General features: G+C 41.4%; 1 protein-coding gene across 1 annotated transcript in view; it reads left to right on the forward strand.

Moving 5' to 3' along the window:
- Positions 1-20,700, forward strand: part of CTNNA1 (catenin alpha 1) — a 121,371-nt gene that overhangs the window by 34,523 nt on the left and 66,148 nt on the right. The window lies entirely within an intron of this gene.

The following is a 20,700-nucleotide window of genomic DNA, read 5'->3' on the forward strand; positions in this document are numbered from 1 at the left end:
TCCTGAGAACAGTTTGGTGTAAATATTGGACTCTGAGCAGTTTTCTTCCAGTGGTTAGGCATTTAATGTGCACACAGTATTTGAAGCTTGAGAGCATTTCTACGGTTGGAGTAAGTGTCATGTCATGCGGATGAAATTCTGCGTTTGAGTGCATCATGATACGATATTTGACTTCCCTCCCTTTTGTTACCTCTTTGTTCTTATCCCAGTGGGTTTTAATCTGAATAGCTCTTGTGGTGTCGAGAGATGCGGTTGGGGTATCATAAAGACTAGACATAGTCTGAATCTTTAAACTTGAATATGGTTAAAGTTGATTTCAGATGAAAAGTTGCGGAAATGGCAATAACGTAAGCCAACTACATTGCTTGTGGCACTGTGGTAAGTAAAATTGGCTGAAGGAATTTAATGGTATGAGGCGAAGCCTTTATTTATGCTTTTGAGCATGTTTGAGGTAAAACTGAGTTCAGAGATACCTTTTGTTTTTTTTTTTAGACAGTAGAATTTATTTAGGAACATCGCTGTGTTCTGTATCTTACCTTCAAATCTTTTGGTGAAAACTACTTCAGCGTAGAGTAAAATTGATCCGAAGGCTGCCATGTGCAGATTAGGGTGGTATAATTTGGAGAACAGATGCAGTGTGTGGTAAAGAGAAAGTAAAACAAGGATTTCTGTTTACCAAAGACAAGGACAAAGTAATTGAACAAAACTGAAAGCCAAGTCTTATATAGCCTGCGGGCTGAGCTAGGTACTTCATGTAGTCTGTCTTAATTGCTTGTGAAAGTAGCTTGCGCTCAGCATTGACATTATATAGAACTTAAGACTGCAGCTGGGAAGCAAGCCGCTATGTTGTGCCATTTAAAATTCCTTTCAGAGCAGGGTGTTTTATTAGTATATGGTGCATCTGTAATAATCCCTCAAATAAATGTGTTGCTGGATTGGATGAAGCCCTATTGGCATGATTCAGAATGAAACACCCACATTTTTAATTAGCATTTGGTGGAAGAGGTAAATGCTTGGTCTTGCACATAAGAGTTGGTGGCATTTCTCTCATTGAAAGTTGGTCAATACCTGTGTAAGATTGCAGAGCTCTGACTTCCTTTTGTAGAAATGCCTGTCCTCCTCCTCGGCTGTGTACTGTTGTCTCTGATATGTGAGTTAAAGTAATCATGCTGAGATGGAAAGAATGTATTCCCTGTGTTATCTCTTTTAACACATTGTGAAATTAGTGGAGCATACTGAATTTTTTAAAGTCACTGCTATGTTATGATTGTAGACAGTGTAGTTGGGGGAAATGAGATTAGAAATTCAGTGAAATGGAGTGGAAAAAGCAATTGATAAATTATGGTGAAAATGTGGGATGGTGTGTAAAAAAAAAAAAAAAAAAAAAAAAAAATCCATACTGAGGGTAGAAAAAACCTCCTCAATGGTTAAGCTGAAGAATGAATAATAGTTGGGAATCTAAACAGTGAAAAAGGTTTGATACAGGAAGAGTAGGGATGTGCTGACTTACAGTAGTGGTAGAGGAAATGTCATATCATGTATATGTATGATATACCCACAGCTACAGTACCCAGCCATCTCCTGTTGTGCTTCTCTCCAGCCTCCCTTTGAAGAAGGAAATGAATCAGGCATTAAATCTGTTAATTGCACAGCGCTTGCAGTGCATCATAAATCTTATCTGAGTGCTAGAGTAAGAGGTATTTATGGCCAAGTGTAAAAAATTCAGAGAGCAGATTGGATGAGGAATACACTGCAAAGGTTGAAGCAGGGGAATGTCTTGAGGCAGATTCCCTTTTGCTTTTAAATGCCTTCTGTTTTAGTGACTTCCTCTAGCTTTTGGGTTTCCTTTCAGATCTCTGGCAATAAAAAGGCTGTTTCCTAGATAGTTTGTAATTCAAAGTTTAGTGCTTTGGACCCATAGTTTAACTGTCTCTCTGGGCCTGTCCCCAAGGGTCTGTAAGTCTGCAAGTGTTGCAGGCTGTGTTACAGTGTGTGGCAGAAGTTCTACCTGACTAACGGTTTTCAGTAATAAACTGAATTGTAGGATGTCTTGACCCCCGCTGCATCCACTGGTATGGTGATGAAGCCTGTGATTGTGCCCCGAAAAGAAGGGCAAGAGTTGCTTGTTCAGTAGTTTGTTACAGAAGTTTGTATCCCCGCTTCTTAAGTTGGTGTGTGTTTTATTTCCTTTTCCATCTGGCACACCTATCCTGCCACTTTCAAGAGTAGCCTGACTTGGTCACGCTGAATTTTGTACATCAAGGCCAATATCCTGTCTCGACAGTGGTCAATAGCGGATGCCTACAAGAAAGAGGACAGTAACAAGGGAGGTGTGTAGTTTTACTTCTCCAAAGTATCCCCCACGTGCTAGCAGTCTGCAGCTCAGATACTTCCAGAGCTAGCATTGCTGACTGCGTTTAATGGCTCTTGATGGACTTTTCCCCAATGAATCTATATGGTATCTTTCTAAACCCTTATAAACTTACAGCATCCGTAATCTTCATTAGCAAGGAGTTCTCCTGCTTAAATAGGTGCTGTGTCAAGAAACATCTCCTTTTCTTTTGAAGCAGAACAACCTTCTGCCTGTTCTGTTGGATGTTTCCTCCATCTCGTTTAGGAAATAGACCTTGAGCAGTTACTCTTTGCTCATCCTTTTCTAAGCCACTTATGTTGTTTCGGAGCCATATCATGTAGGAGACTTTGGTCTTATCTTCCCCAGAATGAAGTGTCCTGGTTTTATTAGGTGCTTGCCATAAACAAGACGTTCAACACCTCCTCTCAGCTTTGGCTGTGCCCTCATTATCAGACAGCATGGTGCATTAGGATGGGATTTGTAGAGTAAATTAGGACTCTATGCCTGTGCTTGTCTGCGTTGCTTGTCTGCGTTTCACAGAAGCTTGCATCAGCTGATTTTAGCCTAGCCCTTTGGACGGGGTGCTAGTTATCATTTAGTGTGGCGGTTTCCTTGTTTGGATTCACTCAGAGAATCCAGCTCATGTGGCCCAGGAAGGCTCTGAGATGAGAATCACAGTGTGCGAAGCAGCAGTGATTGGGAGATGAGTTTCAAAAGTGCATTTCTCATCTGAGCCAAAATGCTGGTGTAGTCACATTCCGGGATCTCCTCTTGTGCCTTGTCTGGATCTTCAGATTCCCTTTGAGATTTGGGGACCAGAACTGCATGTGCCATTCAGGATTCAGGCACTGTCATGGTATCTTGCGGTTTTGTTCTTTATTCCTGTACTAACAATGCCTAGCACTTGATTTGCTTTCTGATAGCTGGTGAGTGCTGAGGTGGTATCTCGATGAAACGGCTACCATCAAGATTTAGCTTCTGAGTCATAGTGGTAGGAGTCTGTTTCTGTGAATGTGAAGTTAGATGGTCTTTCCCTTGTCCGTCATTTGTTACCTATGTCCACTGAACTTCATCTGCCATTTTACTACCCAGCCTCTTGGTTTATAAGCCCCATTTCCTAAAATGCCAGTTGTTCATCCCTTAATTGTAGCATCGGATTCTTTAGCTTTTTTCCCTCATCTTCCCCTTCGCCAGGGGAGAGCTGGTTTCCATTATGGCTCTTGCTCACTTCTCACAATTCCAACAGAAAATAGTTTTCCTTTTTAAACTTGCATTGCAGATCCCTCCTGGATTGAAACAGCAAACACGAATGTCTGTGTTTTGTGGGTTTTTTATTACTTGGAGTAAGCTTGATTCTTGCTGCTAGTGCTGAATGGCAGAGCAAGAATGGGAAGGCCTAAAAAAATTCATTATTGACTCTGACTAGCGTTGTAAAAAGCGGAGCAGTCCAAGGTCTTGGTCTGGGATCAACTGCCTGGAATGCAATAAATTGACCACATCAGTCATAGCTAAGTTTGTAATGTAACTAATTGATGGCAAGATCCAGATCTTTGTGTGATCTGTTGCAGTCAGGCATTCTTGGTGTGTATTATATTAATTAAATGAAAAAATTTCAAAGCATATTTGAGTTTAGTTGGACATCGACACCGGAGTTAGGCAGGGGAAGAGGACAGAACAAAGCATCTGCTTGAATGATGTTCAAGATTAACAGTACACCAGTGAAGATGTTAGTAAGAAAGCTAGGATCCTGAGTGCAGCAACGTAACAAAATACGACAGAAACAGTCTTTTGTGTCTAACTCCATAATCTCGTGTGGGTAGACATTGACCGATTGCAGTTTGTGCCAAATAAGAAGTATGAAGCAGAATATTTTTTTGACACTACTACCAATGTATCCCAGTGTTGCTTTTGTACTAGCAGCTGGTGTGATAGCTCTCCCAGTGTAGAGAGCAGGTACGGGTCTTGTCAAGGTCTCTGCTTTTCTGTACTGTACTAGAGTCAACTCTGCCTCAAACTCATACGTGTAGCTTTCATTGCAGTTGCACTATCTAAACTACTTCAAGTTGAATGCATAAAAAGAACGGTGGGCTGATAGAGCTGAAGTATTTCAGCATTTCTGAGAAGCTGGAATGTAGAATGGAGAGGTAGGAAAATGTGCCTACAGACACAGAAATCAACAAACTTGAAGTTGTGACGGGGTATGGGCTCCATGCTCTAACTCTCCACGGGTGTTAATAGTGTGGAACTTGGGCAGCTTGCCTTGATTTTAGCTGCTGTGTTAAATATGGTAAACATTGGAGATGGTGGGTTTTGAGGTTGGGGTTTTGAAGGTGGGGTTTAGCAGGTTAGAAAGTGCAGACCATCCACTGGAAACGTAACCAGAAGTTCCCAGTCTGCTCTCAGTTTGACTATGTTGAACTTGCAGAACACATCAGTTATCCGATTGACGTGCAAGACTGGAAGAAAAAACTTCCTTGAGCTTTTGACAGTCCATTTTTATTGCCTGATGCAAGTGCCCTGAGGGATGGGGACGGGTTCGGCTTCTTTCCATAAGCACTGTTTTAGAGCCATTCGGCAGCAGTGATCAGAGGTGTCCAGTTCTATTTAGTATGCACAGAAATGTGCAGAGAGCTCTCATTTTAAGTCTCTTCTGTACCCCATCAATTTCTAATGCATATAGCCACCCTTTCATACACACACCAGTGACTCGGACATGTACTAGCGTAAACTTTGTCAGAAAATCTAGTTTGGCTAGTGTGGAATGCGAACCCAGAGCCCCATTGTGTACAACATGCTCTTGTACAATAAAATCCCTTGTTACTACATTTGGAAACGATAAATCATGTTACATAAAGTAGCTTGACAGGTCCTATTTCAATGGGAATTTTAATGCTTTCATATTAACATTCTGACTGTGTCCTTGACTGTCTGGATTGCATTAGAGGTGCTTGGCAGCAAATGGAGAAAAACCATTGGGGGCTGGTTTCAGAGCAGGCATTCCAGGCACAGATTATTTCAGCTGATTTTTTTTTTTTTCCTTTTCCAGTTTCCATCTTCTGTTTGGCCCCAAGTGGTTGAGTACCATAGCTGGATGAGTTTGGGGGTGGGGGTTGTATTTCTTTTAATGTTAGATTTTTAATTCAATTTACAATTGTGTAGCACAACTTGAAGGTAAGTGAGGTGCTTGAACCCCAAGTTGCTGCAGTACACTGTGTAGTAGGGACTTTTGCGTGCTGGCTAGTGTGGTTTGGCTCTCAGGATATCTGAGGTAGGTCTCCACACTTCTGGTTTTAGACTTGATGGTCTCAGAACTTGCTCAATACTTGCTTTGCACCCTGTTTCTGTGTTTAGTGCACTTACGGAAATGTATGACTCCAAACAAGTACTGTTTCTTCAGTCTTAGTTGCACTATTTTGCTTTTCTTCCCTAAGCTGCTTTGAGCATCTCAGATGCTTGAAAACGAATGGGCAAGAAAGTGCCTAGCTTATCTATTCAGTATTGTTTGGGAGAAATAATTTTGTCTTCAGAACTACCAGCGAAGGGGATTTCTACTCCTGACACATTTGCGGTTTACAGAGTGGAGATGTGTTTTCATTATGAATTTGCCTATTAATAACATTGATCCCCAGCTCTGTATTCCCATCAAGGAGCCAAGCTTGGAAAGGAATGCATGTGAATTTTTCACCTGACTGTAAAACTTATTTACAGCAAGTATCTATATATTTGAAAGGGCTCTTGCATAACCCTTTCAATGAAAGCAACTGTTTCTGTGGAGGTAGATGTGAATTAAAATGGCAGACTGATCCATATTTATGATAAAGATGCCGATAAAAATTCTGCCTTGAGATAATCTACACTTTCTTTTTTAATATTGTTTCTGTCAGTTTAAGATGCTTGAATGCTGACGTGATGGACGTGGTTTGAAAGCCTGGATGGATTTTCCTGTCATGGACCTTGCTGTTCAGTAAACAGAACTATGCTGTTATGCTGGGCACTAATTTCCATAGACATTATCAGTTTGACAAAGATGCTGCTTTCAAAAACAAAATACTTCTGAAATGATACAGTTTTTAAGTTTCATGCTTACAGGCTGACATAGAGTAAATGATTCAGCGCACTTGGAGTGAAGCCTGATGAAGATGATGAGAATTTCACACTGCGTCAGTCGGGCATTTTCGGGCCACAGAAACGAGCTTCCAGGTTGCTTACCCAACATCGTCCTGGTTTGGGACTTAGCATGGTGTATGTTTTCAGCAACTTCTATTTCTTAAGTAGTAATGCAGGGGCCTGTGGAAATAAATGGAAGCCAGGTCATAGAATCATGGAATCGTTTAGGTTGGAAAAGACCTTTAAGATTATCAAGTCCAACCATAAGCCTAACCCTGTTAAGTCCACCCCTAAACCATGTCCCTAGACGTGTGGATGAGGCGCTTTGTTAAATACCTCCAGGGATGGTGACTCCACCACCTCCCTGGGCAGCCTGTTCCAATGTCTGACAACCGTTTCAGTGAAGAATCTTTTCCTAATACCCCATCTAAATCTCCCCTGGCACAACTTGAGGCAGTTTCCTCTTGTCCTATCACTTGCTAATGGGAAAAGAGATCGACACCCACCTCACCACAACCCCCTTTCAGGTAGTTGCAGAGAGCGATGAGGTCTCCCCTCAGCCTCCTCTTCTCCAGACTGAACAACCCCAGCTCCCTCAGCCGCTCCTCATCAGACTTGTGCTCCAGACCCCTCACCAGCTCCGTCGCCCTTCTCTGGACACGCTCCAGCACCTCAATGTCCTTCTTGGAGTGAGGGGCCCAAAACTGAACACAGCATTCGAGGTGCGGCCTTACCAGCGCTGCGTACGAGGATACAGTCACTTCCCTACTCCTGCTGGCTGCATGCAAAGCTTTATCAGCCTTGTGAGCTTTGGGTTTTAAAGCTCTTCAGAGCTCCCTGTCTGTCATCCCAGCGGTTACTGAGGTTATCCTGATGCGCATGTGGAATTGCTGGTTTAGAGATCCCAAACAAGTGTTTCGATGAGGGTGCTCAGCCTCAGAGGGGAGGGAGGGCAGCACATCTGGGCTCCAGTTGTCTGTCATGGCTGGTGGTAAAAGTCAGTGCAGCCAGGCTCTGCTGACGCTACCGATTCATTTATGCAAGTGACACAACTTGAAAGTCCTGAATACTTTTGCAGGCCCAAGGCAGCGTTTGTGCTGTGCAGTGAGAATGCATTTCTTAAAGAAGCACATGGCTGGCTTAATGCCTACTTAAAGAAACCAAACAAAGGCTGACACTCACACCTAAAGTCTAGCTCCAGCACAAGCTTAGCGGTCTATTGAAACCTTAAATCATTGCTCTTCTCCATCCACTACCCTCAGCCTTTGCTGCTTGTTTGGTGCAAAATTGCTAGTAATAACTTTTAAATTGAATAGATGTGACAGTAGCTGAGACTTAGCCTAAACTGTCTTGTAGAGCAGTACTCAACCTTGCAGTCTTTCCACGCTTTTCAGCATTTTTGTTGTAGACTCTTAATATGTGTAAAAGAAGGAAGGTTGCTGCCCTCACTTACAATGCTTGCTCCGTTCATGTGTGCAGCAGAATTGAAGTCTAATGCTATCTCTAAATTTGAGAATTGAGTCCTGTAGGTACCTTGTGTAGCAGTGAAGGCTTCCATCCTACCCCATCCCTCCTTTCCTCCCCCACCCCTTTAGGTTTGTATTGATGAAACATCTATTTTTCCTTTTGTGTTAGACATATGGCTATCTCAAATGTTACTTGATCAACTTTAGATTAAGAAAGGTCTGGATTTATGATGTAGTATTAAAGATATTAGATATGTGTTAACATTGAAGATTGGTGGAAGGAAGACCTGAAATAATAAGGTGTGCATGCTTGTTTGTGATGTGGCAGTTGGCATTTAGCAGCATCTTACTTTTGTTGAGTTGTAAGCCATTTTACATAAATATGCTATAATGTTATGCATGGATTCTGCTTTAAAATTCTGTGTTTTGTGACTTAATTCATTTGAATTCTACCATTTTTTAGGAAAATATTTGAACTCTATCTGCCTATGTAAGATTAAATATATAGTCACCCCTAATGAAGCTCCATTTGATGATACTTGAGTACTCTCTCAAAGCCAAAATTGAGGAGTATAGATGGAATAGAGCGTGTAAGTTTGCACAATGACTACTGATCTGTGGATAAACAGTCTTTTAGCCTCCAGCAGGATCATGCTCTCAGTGTGCAGAAGTATTACACACACAACTGGGCTTTTGAATTTCTCTTGTTAGACGAAAGGGATGATGGAATTATTACAAAGTTGGAGTACTGCAATTCTTGCATTACAATAGAATGTTTGCATCTCAAGCCCTGGACTTCCCCCTTTTTTCTTTAGCCTCGATCCAATACAAACTCTGGATTAAGTTCCTGTCTTTCTGCAAGATGAGATTCAGAAGATAATGAAGGGAGAGAATGAGGACAGTCGCTGTCTGCGTACACAGGTGTCCCTGTTATTGTCTGGTACCACTTATATCCTCTCCAGTTCTCTGGTGATGTGCAAAACCTGTTGTGCTCAATTTTTTTTTGCTTCCCAGTTGCTCCTCACCTTCTTTTTAATAGATCCCAATGCAAGCAGTAGAGGTCTTGATGGGAACCTAGAATTCCTGTTGTAGATGTGGTGTTTAGTATCTAGACCGTGCTCTTTGCTTAACCTGTTTTATCCTGTGTAAGAAGGTTGATGTTCTGTAATGCTCATAATGTGTCCTGGAGCTTTAGACCTATTTTGTCCCAGAAAGTCAACTGAATCAATACAGAATAATTGGCATTTGTGGCTTATCCAAGTAGCGGCAGCCCTCTTGAATGTAAATAGAGGCGGAAGAGTGACTTAATCCTCCTCATGTCTGAGGAAAGGATGAGGGTTAAGCTGTATCTTGGAAAGCTGTTGAAATAGAGGAGAAAATTTTGGCTTCCTTCTGGTCTGCGTGGGGACATGTTTCTTCAGCAGGAGGGACAGGAGTTAGAGGCAAATGGGCAGAGGAGAAACAGGGCAGAGTCAACTTGTATGTGCCAGGGTTAAAAATCTCCTGCTCAAAGCTATTTGAAAAGACTTTGTGACTTTGGAGACTGTATACTCAAAAATTATTCTTGCTGAATTGGCGCTCTAAAAGAGTGGTTTCTTTACAATAATAGCAACAAACCTATAGGCTCTCAGGCCAAGAACTTCCTTGCAAAGGTGTGCTAAAAGATGCATTTTCCTTAGTGCCAATTAAAAAGTTTTCCCTGGGCATCAGGCCATAATGGGGAAGACCAGGGCATTTGCAAAATTAGCAGTAATTAGTAAAAAGGCAAAGTCGCATGGTTCTGAGCTTGCTTTCACAAATAACTATGCCTTTCCTAAATGGAGTGTATCTTTCTTTACCGTCTGTATGTTTCAGATTGAATGCAAATGTTGCCTGATGTGCAGCCGTTCGTGGATTATTGACTCGTACTGCATATACGTTAACCTCTGACTGTCAAGAAAAAAAAGGGTTTTACCATTCATTGGGTGCTCTACTGCTGCCATATGTAGCCAGAAAAAAAAAATCGCTTCTCAGCTCAGAATCTCTTCTGTATGCCTGAGGTGCTGTCATCTGTGGTTTACTGAATATGATAACTTGAATTGACATTATCAGTTACTTTATGAAACCTGTGGAAAGAGCTTGGAAAATGAAGCCTGGTAGGTCTTTAGAAAAAAATAAAGGCTTTGAAAACAAAAGGTTCTTGTTTAGAAACTGTTTAACTTTGTAGGTATGGTATCTTGAGAGCTAAGTATCTCTGTGGAGCAAAGGAAACTCGGGAGATGTGGGAGTGTGCAGTGGAATAACTGGAGAGAGATGAGGTACAGTTCTTATGGATGCAAGCACGTTAGTCTTGGTTTCAGGCCAATTCACTGGCTCTGCTAGGCTAAGGTGTTCCGGCAGCAGGCGGGTGCCCTTGGTGGGGGGTTCTCTGGCCACCTAGCCCCTTCTGCTTCTTGTCTGCTCCAGATTTTCCTTCTAGCTTACCTTTCATCTGCTGCATTTTAGGGAATATATTTTGGTCTCACATTTAAAAGATGAACTCCTTAAAAAAAAGTCCTTTTTATTGCCGTTGTGTTGATTGAATTTTGGACTAAGGTTCCCACCTACAAGCATGGCAGGCACCTTTTTGTTTTGTTGGGTTTGTTGTGGTCTTTTTTTTTTTTAAGGACAGATTGGGTTGATGGTTGGACTTGATGATCTTACAGGTCTTTTCCAACCTTAGCGATTCTGTGATTAAGATTTGTCCATTCAGTGTGAGGCTGCACATAGGGGCGGTTTGGGGGAGTCAGGGCATTTGCTATCTTGAGCTATTCAAGACTTCAAATAATTCTGATACTGTTAAATTTTTATGTTGTTTTGAGCTATGGATGTAGTTGCATAATTTCTCTCAAAATTAAAAGAAATATGCATAGAAATATTAAGGAATGCTGGAGATCCTGAAGTATCTTCCTGCAACTTCTTCGAGACACCCCTTGTTATGTGCTTAAGACTCATCTATATTTTGAAGTTTCTTTTCTTTCCTGATATCAACTTGTGACCATTTGTATTGACAGGTTTCAGGTTCATTCCAGATGTTAATTAGCAACATTGGTATATGATGCTTTTAAAAAATTCTGTTTCCTGAGTAGGAGGATAACGCTGGGACTTGTTTGTAGCACACATAGTCTGTCCTGTATCTAGTCTTGGAAGGTCTTGATGGATGTTTCTCCTTTTCAAGCTTCCCAGCAGCTGAATTACAGCTGTGAATGTCAGTGGTGGCCCAAGTCATATACCTCCATTCACATGCTATGCTCATGTTTTTTAACCTAATACTGTGCATTGCTTTTAAGTATGCATTAATTTTAGTCAAAACATCTTAACTAAACCCTAGCAATTAATTCTGCTTGTGTAGAGGTTGAGCAACTGGCTATGTTATATTGCCCCGGTGGCTTCTGTGGCTTCAATTTCATTTCCCTTTTTTCAAAGGGTTCACGTGTGTATCTTCCCCACCTCACCAGTCAGTTCTTGGACTGTGTAGGGAAAAATTTGTAACGTGGGGCTTGCTTGCTCTTCCCTGCTATGCCTTTGAACCTCTCCTTTGAGGACTGTCCTTATTGAGTCCGTTCGGGGGAGGAAGGTGACATGAGAGCTCTGATGTCAAGTACAAAATAAGACTGCAGCTATATCATTTGATACTGTTCCCCTTAAATGCCAAATTGTGAATTTCCTTAGAGGCAGAATGAGTTTTTGGGCACCTCTCCAGGAGTCAAAGACTCCCAGTTCTAGAGGTCACTGGACTGAAAAAAGCCAAGAAAATGAGAAGTTAATGCAGAAATAACTGAAATGTTTAAAAAAGAAAAGTTGAAAGCCCTTCTCTCTTGCACCTGAGCAGTTGACCCCTTAGGAGCTAATGGCCTACAAGATGGTTGCGTTTCTTCCTGCGGCATCTTTTAAGTGAGGAAGGCAGGGTCTTCACCAACTTAAAAAGTTTATGTTCTTGTGTTGTGAGAGCTGGTTTGAAGCAGGCTTGGCTCTCTTGTAGCTGCGGGTGAGGCTGCTGCCCAGGCTCACCTTGGTACGGTGGTCTCCTGCTCGTGTCCCATTTCTGCTGTCATACACAGCTTTTCTCACCCGAAAGGCTGCTTCTGTATACGCAGATGCTGTGGGACTCTACTATGGGAACTGTGACTAAAATGAATGAGGAGATCCTGTGAGGAATATGTGTGTACAGAAAATGGTAGTAATTATGCAGCAAATCTTCATGTCCCGATACTCCCCCATACGCTCTCATGAGAGCTTATTCACAGAGAATGTATAACTCGCTTTTTGGTGACAGGTGCTGAAATCTCCAAACTTCCTCTAAGTTTTAATCCTCAATCAGTTTTTTTGTAGTGCTGTGGAAACATCTTTCACACACACAAAAAAAATCATGGGTACTCTCAGCTGGTGTTTAGGTAATCTTTTTGAAAGAGCAGGACTATATCAAGTACACAGGGAACTCTCATCCCCGGGAGTATTCCTGGTGTCATTTCCAGTAGATGGATTAATTTATTTTATGTATTTTGTAAACTTGCTCTATGACATTGGTTATATTACCCGCTTCTGGAGCAGTGCCTGTGTAAAGGGAAGGGTGCTTTCAGTGCTAGACTGCAGTGAAGTGTATAATATTCAGTTAAAGCTTATTTCTTGGTATAAAACTGGCTTTAACCAGCTGAGTTTTTCAGATCACTGTCAGCTTAAGTATATTCAATTTCCCTGGTTTTCTGTGCCAGATTGTACAGTTCTGTACATTAATTCTGTTTGTTTTGAATAGCTGCTGCTTTATCATCTATCTAATGCTAATTTAAGTCATCTATCTAATGATTTCTTTACAAGTAGAGGTGGGTACAATAAAAATGCGAAATACCTCTGCATCCCATAGTGCTCTGATTTGCTTTACTTCCTTTTTTCTGAACGCTTACCGTAGGTGATGTACCTGTCTGCTCCACCTCAGATGTGCTGACTGTTCCTAAATGGTTTATTTCCTTTGACAGTAGTTTTCTTTTGAAGAAGGGCAGCCACTTTGTATGTGTCAGGCTTGTGCTGGAATTTTAAATACTTTAATGCATTCTCATTATCTGCAAGGGTGGCTGGCTAATTAGTTAGCTTAGTAAATAATGGCTTGATAGTGTCTCTGTAAAGGATGACGTTATGCATGCCACGTTTTTAGGGCCTTTTTAATCCTTCACGGTTCCTCGGTGAGTCACTTGCTTTAGGTAAATGGAGGTGATGCGAATAAGGTTGCTGGCTTTCTTTAACTGCAACCAGTGGCATCAACCTCACGGTCAGCGAAAGCGTTCTTGTTTCAAGCAATTTTGTCTTCTGTGGAGGCAAGTGAAGCTACTGAGATGCACGTGTGGGAGGGAGCGGAGGTACTTCTGCTTTTTGGTGCTGGTAAGGCTAGAGGTGCTCGGGAGCTAGTCCCTCGGCAGTTAGTTGGCTTTTGATGCTATTTCCAGTTTTTAATGCCTCTTGCTTCCTGTCAAAGAGAACTTCATACCTGGTTTTCTTGTTGCTGTATTGCAGGTTAAGGCTGCTGAATTCCCTTCCTACAGGAAATACTTAAAAATCTGTCACAAACTAAAGCTATTTATATTGCTAATAATGAATAAAGGATACATTTATTCTAGCTTTGAATGTCTTATGACGGTATTGGTAGGGTTGTTTTATTATCTGTTTCTCTGAGCTGTCTTGCCAGGAGTTAGGTGGCTTTATTCCCAGATTTATAATGCATTCTCTTCCTCTTGGAAAGGGCATATGCTGTCTTGGCTCACTCTTCTTAATTTGAGTTTTGCAGGGGTCTGTGTTGTTCCAATTTTAGTTGTTCTATTTCTAAAGCCTTTCACATGCGTGTAAAATATGATAAAAACTAAGTATTTCAAGGCTCTTACAATTACTGCGGGTGTAAACTTCAGCCTGCTTTTCATATTTCTGGATATATCTATTAGTTAATGTAATTTGCAAAGGAAAAACTTGAGATATTCTTTAGATAAGGTTACTAATTAACATCAAAATGAAAGAATCAAGCCTGTAAAGACTGCTCTGCAGCAGCAGATTACTCAGCAGCCCCAGCAGCTGTCTGGTGGCTCCTGCAGAAGTGTTTTGTCCCTCTCATTTGGTATTCTGAGATGTTCCCCCATCCATCCTGCTACTCCCATCTACCCAGCTATACTGAAAGTGAGATGAATCGACCTGTAGCCAAGCTTAACTAGTCGTCATTCAACAAAATAGCTTGTGAGGAAACAGCTGTAAGTATTGACAAAATACTGTGCTGCCCTCCTTGAGCTCCTCGGCTGTCATTCACGAGCAGCCTGGATTAGGCCTCACCTGATTGCACAGCAATCAGGGGTGATCCAGTGTTGTTTTCACCCGCACGTTGCATGAAGAAACACTGTAGGTCTAAAATAGAGCTTTTATCAGCAATTCTGATACATCTGTAGGGTCTGCGTAGACCCACGTTATAAGACTGTGGAGGCTGTTTGTTGCAACATGGTGCTGACTCGCTGCTTTTCCATTGCGTGTTTTCTTCCGCTCTCTGCCGGGTGGGGTGGGAGGGCTGGGGCTCGGGGCTGTGGTCCGGGATGGCCCAGGAGGAGACACCTTGCTCGGTCAGCCCTCGCGCTGCAGAGGCGCAACCGGTCGCAGCGTAGCAGCCTGGACTTGGGTTGCTGCAGTCCTGAGCCCCAGCTCCGGCACGTACCCTGCCTGCTCACAGCGAGGAGGGAAAAGAGGAGGAATACAAGCTTGCAAACTCCTGAAGGAGTAGGATGCCAGACCCAGTGCAAAATAACCTCTTTACATCTGGAGTTGTGTAAAATAGAGCTTAGGCACTCTTCTGCTTCCCATCTGTTGACTAGGCATGAACTGCCATCTCATGGAGGTCTCTGGGGAGGAAGTGTGCTGCTTGAAGGGGGTGTGGGGAGGTGGCAAACTTAACCAGGTGCAAGTTAGAGCCTTTCAACCTGGCTCTTGGAGCTCAACTAGGAACCATGTTCAAGGTAACAAGAAACATAAACCTCTTACATTCTGCAAAAGATTTCAGGTGTGCTTGCTTTGTTAATGCTGGGTCCGAGTCTGGCTTGTTGAGTCCCCAGCGTCATGATTTAATGGCAACTAGGAAAACTCAGTTCAATGAAAACTCACATTTATCATATGATGTATTATTGCCAATTGCAGTTCTCTTTTGAGCTCTGAAGGAAAAGATGCTTGTTGTTGCAGGATGATTTTCTTGGCACCCTGGCACTTTCCTAGCATTACTTATCTGTATGAATAGATATTTTTGGTGGTGGAAATGTGTTGCAGAGGTATAGAACCTGTGAGCTCTATATCATAAAACCTGTGCTGTTAACTTCTTTAGATAGAAGAATAAGCCTTAAGAGAACACAGGTAGCTCCATTACCGGGTAGTGGTACAAAAGTGGTACCAAATGTTTGAGAATCTGTTGTTTTCCAGACCAGACAGACGTCTCTTTTCATCACTTCCCCTCCTCCCCCACATCACAGGTGAAAATAATAAAAAAAATTACTTTGTGCTGTTGCAATACCACTTTTTCTTCAAGAAATAATACACTGTTAGCACTAGACAGTAATTTTAAGGGTTTGATTTCACCATTGCTTAAAAGAGGACTTGCTCGGTTACTGTTGCCTGTCAAGATACTTGAATTAAATTGCTAGTTACCCCTGCAGCTGGAGCACAAGGAGAGTCTGGATGCATGTATGTATGTATATACAAGTTATTAATTAGTAACTGTGTTCCTGCGTGGGCTGGGGATGAAATTTATCACTTCATATGGTTGAGATTCAATTGTCCCGAAGAGGGACTTACAAATCAGCCCCAGCATCTGCTAACCAGACCCAGCATTTTCCGCTGCTCCCAGCGTTGCCCTCGAGTGGGAATTCTGGAGCAAGTTACAGGGATTAGGAATGGGGTTTAGCCTGGAGCAGTCCTGAAGATTTTGGTCAGCTGCCATTTAAGTTAGAAGATTGTGAAATTTGGAAGAAGACTGACTAACTTGTGTGTTCTCCTGATGTTCCTTTTTTGTTAGGGAACAGTCTCTGCAAGAATGAAGTTGCAAGTTATAGCTCTCGTATGAGGAAGTAAGACTTCTGGAGGTTTTTTCTATTAATGAAGATACTGCAAATATGTTATTAATTTGAAATACCTGTTTCAAAGGCAGTGGAATGCTTTTGATAACATTCTGGTAAATATAAGCCTTTCCTGATTATAACTGCATTACATAAAAGAAATAACCAAACCACTTGTCAAAATAGAAATCAGGCTGTGTAATGGCCTTGGTAGAAGCTGTTTTTAATAATCGTAAAGGAGTCCTCTTTTTCTGCTCCGAATGGTGTGGGTTTTTTGTGACTCAGATCAGTGAAACCTGTTCTTGTTCTTTATCGTATTTTGCCCCTTGTGTCTGTGAGCAATCTGTGTCAAGTATGTGGGCTTGTCATTTAGTCCTAATTCTTTCAGTAGTTTAAAACATTTGTCTTGCATAAGCAAATGTAGGAAACAGGGTATAGTCATTATAAAAAAACCAAAACAAAACAGGTTTAAGGTTAGTCATATTTTTAGCATAGTTTACCCATTTAAATTGATTTGTGAAAACTGAGCAATACTTAGGCTAGCTGGAGGTTTAGACAACCAGGAAATACCTGAAGTGCAAGACGGATCACCTGCAGTTGGTAGTGGGTAAAAAGCTCAGAAAAAGGCAGTTGTAAAGTAGCAGGCATACAATTTTATCAGACATAGTTTTAGGGAAGATGATATGGTCTTAGCCGATGTACTTTTATATAGATAAAGATAACATTTAAGTTATTGGTTAACATAATAACAGAGGAATCTGGTACTAAGATATTTATCTATATCCTTGAAACTGTCTCTGTGCAGAGATTCCCATCTGCAGAGGCCCAAACCCTTCTTGAAACCAAATTTTTAGAAGTTTTTCTGCCCTCCATAGGTAAACTTCCCCATTAGTTGTGTGTTTTCTTTGAGATTTAATTTTGATTTTTTAAATACTGCTTTCAGTTAGTACCCCAGGAATCACTGGTTGCATATATTTCCTATTGTTTCAGGGGGATTTACTGCTGTGTCACATCTCTATTATATTATTGTGTATTTTTTTATTCATTGCATATGTGTACATAATTAATGTTTTAGAGGAACAGGGTGGTTGGGTTGTTTTGTTATTTATGTAACCTCGTCTTTTTGGAGTGATTTCCTTGTATTTTCATGGTCCCAGTGGCTGTCTGATGGTCGGTGAGTACAGACTAAATTTTGTTCTTGACAGTTACAGCACAGGTTGAAGTCAGAGGAGTTGCAGTGGACAGAATGTGCTGCAATGTAACTAGGTTTGCATAAACTATTGAAACTGTTTTTTAAAGCTGATGATCACTTAGTAATTTGCCTGATGAAGATTACCACTTTTGAATAAATGGACAGTAAAAGTAGGTGTTGGAAAGTTCCTATTTTGATGATGCAGCTTTACTGTGGTATATTCAAATGATTGAGTGCCCACTAAGAAGAAGAAAGCAGTCTGCAGTCTAGTAGCATCAGCTCATTTGAATGTAGTATAAAACTTTTTCATGTATCTCTGGACACTCTCATTGGCACGCTTTGTCAAGTTAATTGTTGTCCTTAGACAGTTGTAGATATGAAGGGGTAATATCCCTGAAATTTATCTGTGTGGTGCACTGGAATTGTTCTCCACTTTGTCAGTGCTTTCATTTGTCCGCAGTGTTTTACGGCGTGCTGTCAGGCAGCTGTTAGTCACGGGAAGATCCTGGAGTAGTCTTGAGCTGCATTAGAGGAGGGTGCTGAGCACTTTCACGTTCCAGGTCTCCACGTAATGGTACTGCTTTTGTGCAAGTGCTTTTTGCACAAGAACCTCGCTGCGTGTCAGGGTGGTGTTTGCTGTCCTGGTCCCTGCTGGTGAGGGTACATCTCTGCAGCATGGGAGCAAGAGCTTTGAATTCATTCCATAAACACTTCTCAGATTTGGAATAAAGTGGTGGTTTACTCCAAGTTCCAGATTTGTCACCAAATACTTACATCGCTGAGAAATCCAAAACTTGGAGTGGAAGAGCGATTGCAACTTGTTCAGCAGTTCCCAGCACTGAAGGTATATTGAGGTTGCACGCGTGGTCTGTAACTTTCTGAAATGCCTTAGTCCTGATTTCATTGTTACATGATGTTACGCGGTGGACTATGTGGGTGTTTAGTTAGTTTAACTATGGGCAGCAGATGTCCCTCATCCAGAGGACTGACATATTTTAGCTCTCACAGGCAGAGAGCAATACCTGGCAAAAGCTCATTACACATGGGGTATGCTACTCTGTAGTTTCAGTAAAGGATGCACAGACATCTCCTAAAAGTTTACTGTTACTATAGTGACTTGTTGAATGTATCTGTTGTTTTTGGTTTGCTCAGGAGCGTAGTGTCATGTTAGAGATGTAGTACCTGCCAAAACTTACTGTATTTCTTTTTTCTGTAGTTCAACCTAATCAAATGTCTAACTGTAGCCTTTTTTTGAAGTTTCTGGTGTCTTAAGACTGGATGCTAATTGCAGGCAAAAGGCATCTGTCATGTAGCCAACGCGCTCTCATTTCAAGTTCCGCAGGTACCACGGTGCTAATAGATGTCCCAGAGCTAAACTGGTCATCCATAGAGTAGAACATAAACTAGAGATGGCTTTCCCTTCCTGCTTGCCCTGTGGCTGTTAAATTCTTGGAGGTCTGAACCCTAAAGATATACACTTGATACCTATAGAGCTTCCAGCTGTCATTAGGAGTTACCAAACTTGGCTGCCTATGCTCTGGGTCCACCTTGCAGTGGTCTGCTGCTCCCCTGGGTGCTGAGCTAGGTGTCTGTCCTACCTGGAAGCAGCTATTTCCATCTTCAGGACTATCTGGAAAGATTGAGGAGGAATTCCTTAACCTTTAAATTATTCAATCAGAATTTCAAGCATGGAGTTAATCCTAAGTCTGTGTAGACCTTGGTACAACAGATGTTGCTGTTCGTTTGGGGATGGCATGCTTCAGGGCTAGACTCGGTCAATAAGTAGCTCCCCGTCTCTACTGAAGCATGTTGTCTTACCCTGAGGACAACATAGATGATGCTTTAATACCTCTTGCTCTTTAAATGAGAGGTATATAGTTAGACCCGGGGGCTTGCAGAATGGCCCACTGTGTGGTTTTCCCAACTTAGTAGTTTGTTGCTGGCTCGCGTGCTGAGGATGTTCACTGTGTGACTCCCTTCTGGGTCGGGTGAGTTGGCTTGAGTAGCTAAAATTTGACTTACTCAAAGCAGAGATTGTTAACAATGCTTCTGAAAGAGTCTGCAGCGCAGGGGAGTGCAGATGTGTTTTCCCCCTGTTAACTGTTTTGTGGTGCCTTTAGAGTTGGAAACTCACTGGTAGTCTGTGTCCCTGTTCCCATGTTCTCACTGCTAACAGGTTGTGTCATTATTAGCTTTACTAAGAGCTCTACTAATTTTATGGGTTTTTTCTTCTCTGAAAGATTAAAAACTTAAGGTGGTATCAGGGTTGAAGCAATCTATTTGAGGGCAGGAATTGATGGTCCCAGCTAACAGCACATGGCTTTTGAGGCAGAGGTTCTGGATACATGATGGATTATTTAGGAGTTAGTTAAAGGGAAGAGAGGAAATGCATCCTAGTAAGAATACTTACTATAGGGTTGAGCTGGATTCCGCATTAACACTCTTCTCAATATTTTTAGCTTTTTGCAAACATTTAAGTAAAGCTACTTCTCGCAGTAAGCTTTTCTGCAGTATTTTGCACACTTCATAAAGGATATTTCAAGAATTTTTGTAGCTATGCAGTTGAGAAGTATCTTGGAAGGACCTTTCTACTTGAAATGCATTTCCTGTACCTAGTGCTGTCTTTAATCTTACGCAGTCTTGCAAAACCCCTTCTACCTATTAAATATGCAGTAAAGCTGTTCTGTTTGCTAGATGATTGTGTGTTTAAACAGCAGAAGTCCTCATTGCTCCTGTATTTTAAGATTAAAAATTCAGCTGCGACACTACCTTCAGATTCAGAGCCATTAGAATGGATTTTTCAGATTTATTCTCCTGATTATAATACAGAAAATTAATTGCTTTTGACTGTAAGGAATTATGACCTGTTCATTATTGAAGAACCTTCGTGATGGATGAACCTTTTCCACTTACTTCAAGACTTTTCATTAAATAAGGCTGCTTTTTTTTAAACTGGTATAAAGCATAATGCACCTATATCAAACAGTGGATGCATGGCACACCCTTTAGAGGTAAGGATTGTGGAAAAGAAAAATAACACTTTCTCTGTGACTAGTTTGCTTAAGTATCCGACATATGAGTAGTAGAGCCTGTTGGGAGAAAACAGGGGTAAGTTACTTGAACAGCATTTAAAATAAATACTTGGGTTTTTTAAAAGCAAGATTTATTAGTTTCTTAAAATGTCCTGGTAGCAGAGAATACCACTTTAGTTTTCCTTGTGTGTATATTGGAAGTGTTTGTGTTATGTGCTGGGGAGAAGACCTTGTATTTAACTCAAGATATATTCCCCTCTGGTCACTGTTCAGCTTCTAGCTGCTGTTTCTTACCCTGCCAATTCAGAAGGTCTCAGATGATTTTTGTGTATATTTGAGTCATTGGTCTTGTCCGTTTAGCAGACTAAGAAAGAAGAAAAAGTCAAATTTCTTAGACCTTGTTGATTAAAACCAGCAGAAGAACTAAAATAATGTTTTGGTTACCTCTCAGCTCAGAAACGTTTGCTGA

The sequence above is a fragment of the Gavia stellata genome, chromosome 16, assembly GCF_030936135.1.
Source record: "Gavia stellata isolate bGavSte3 chromosome 16, bGavSte3.hap2, whole genome shotgun sequence".
In the NCBI taxonomy this organism is placed as follows: Eukaryota; Metazoa; Chordata; class Aves; order Gaviiformes; family Gaviidae; genus Gavia; species Gavia stellata.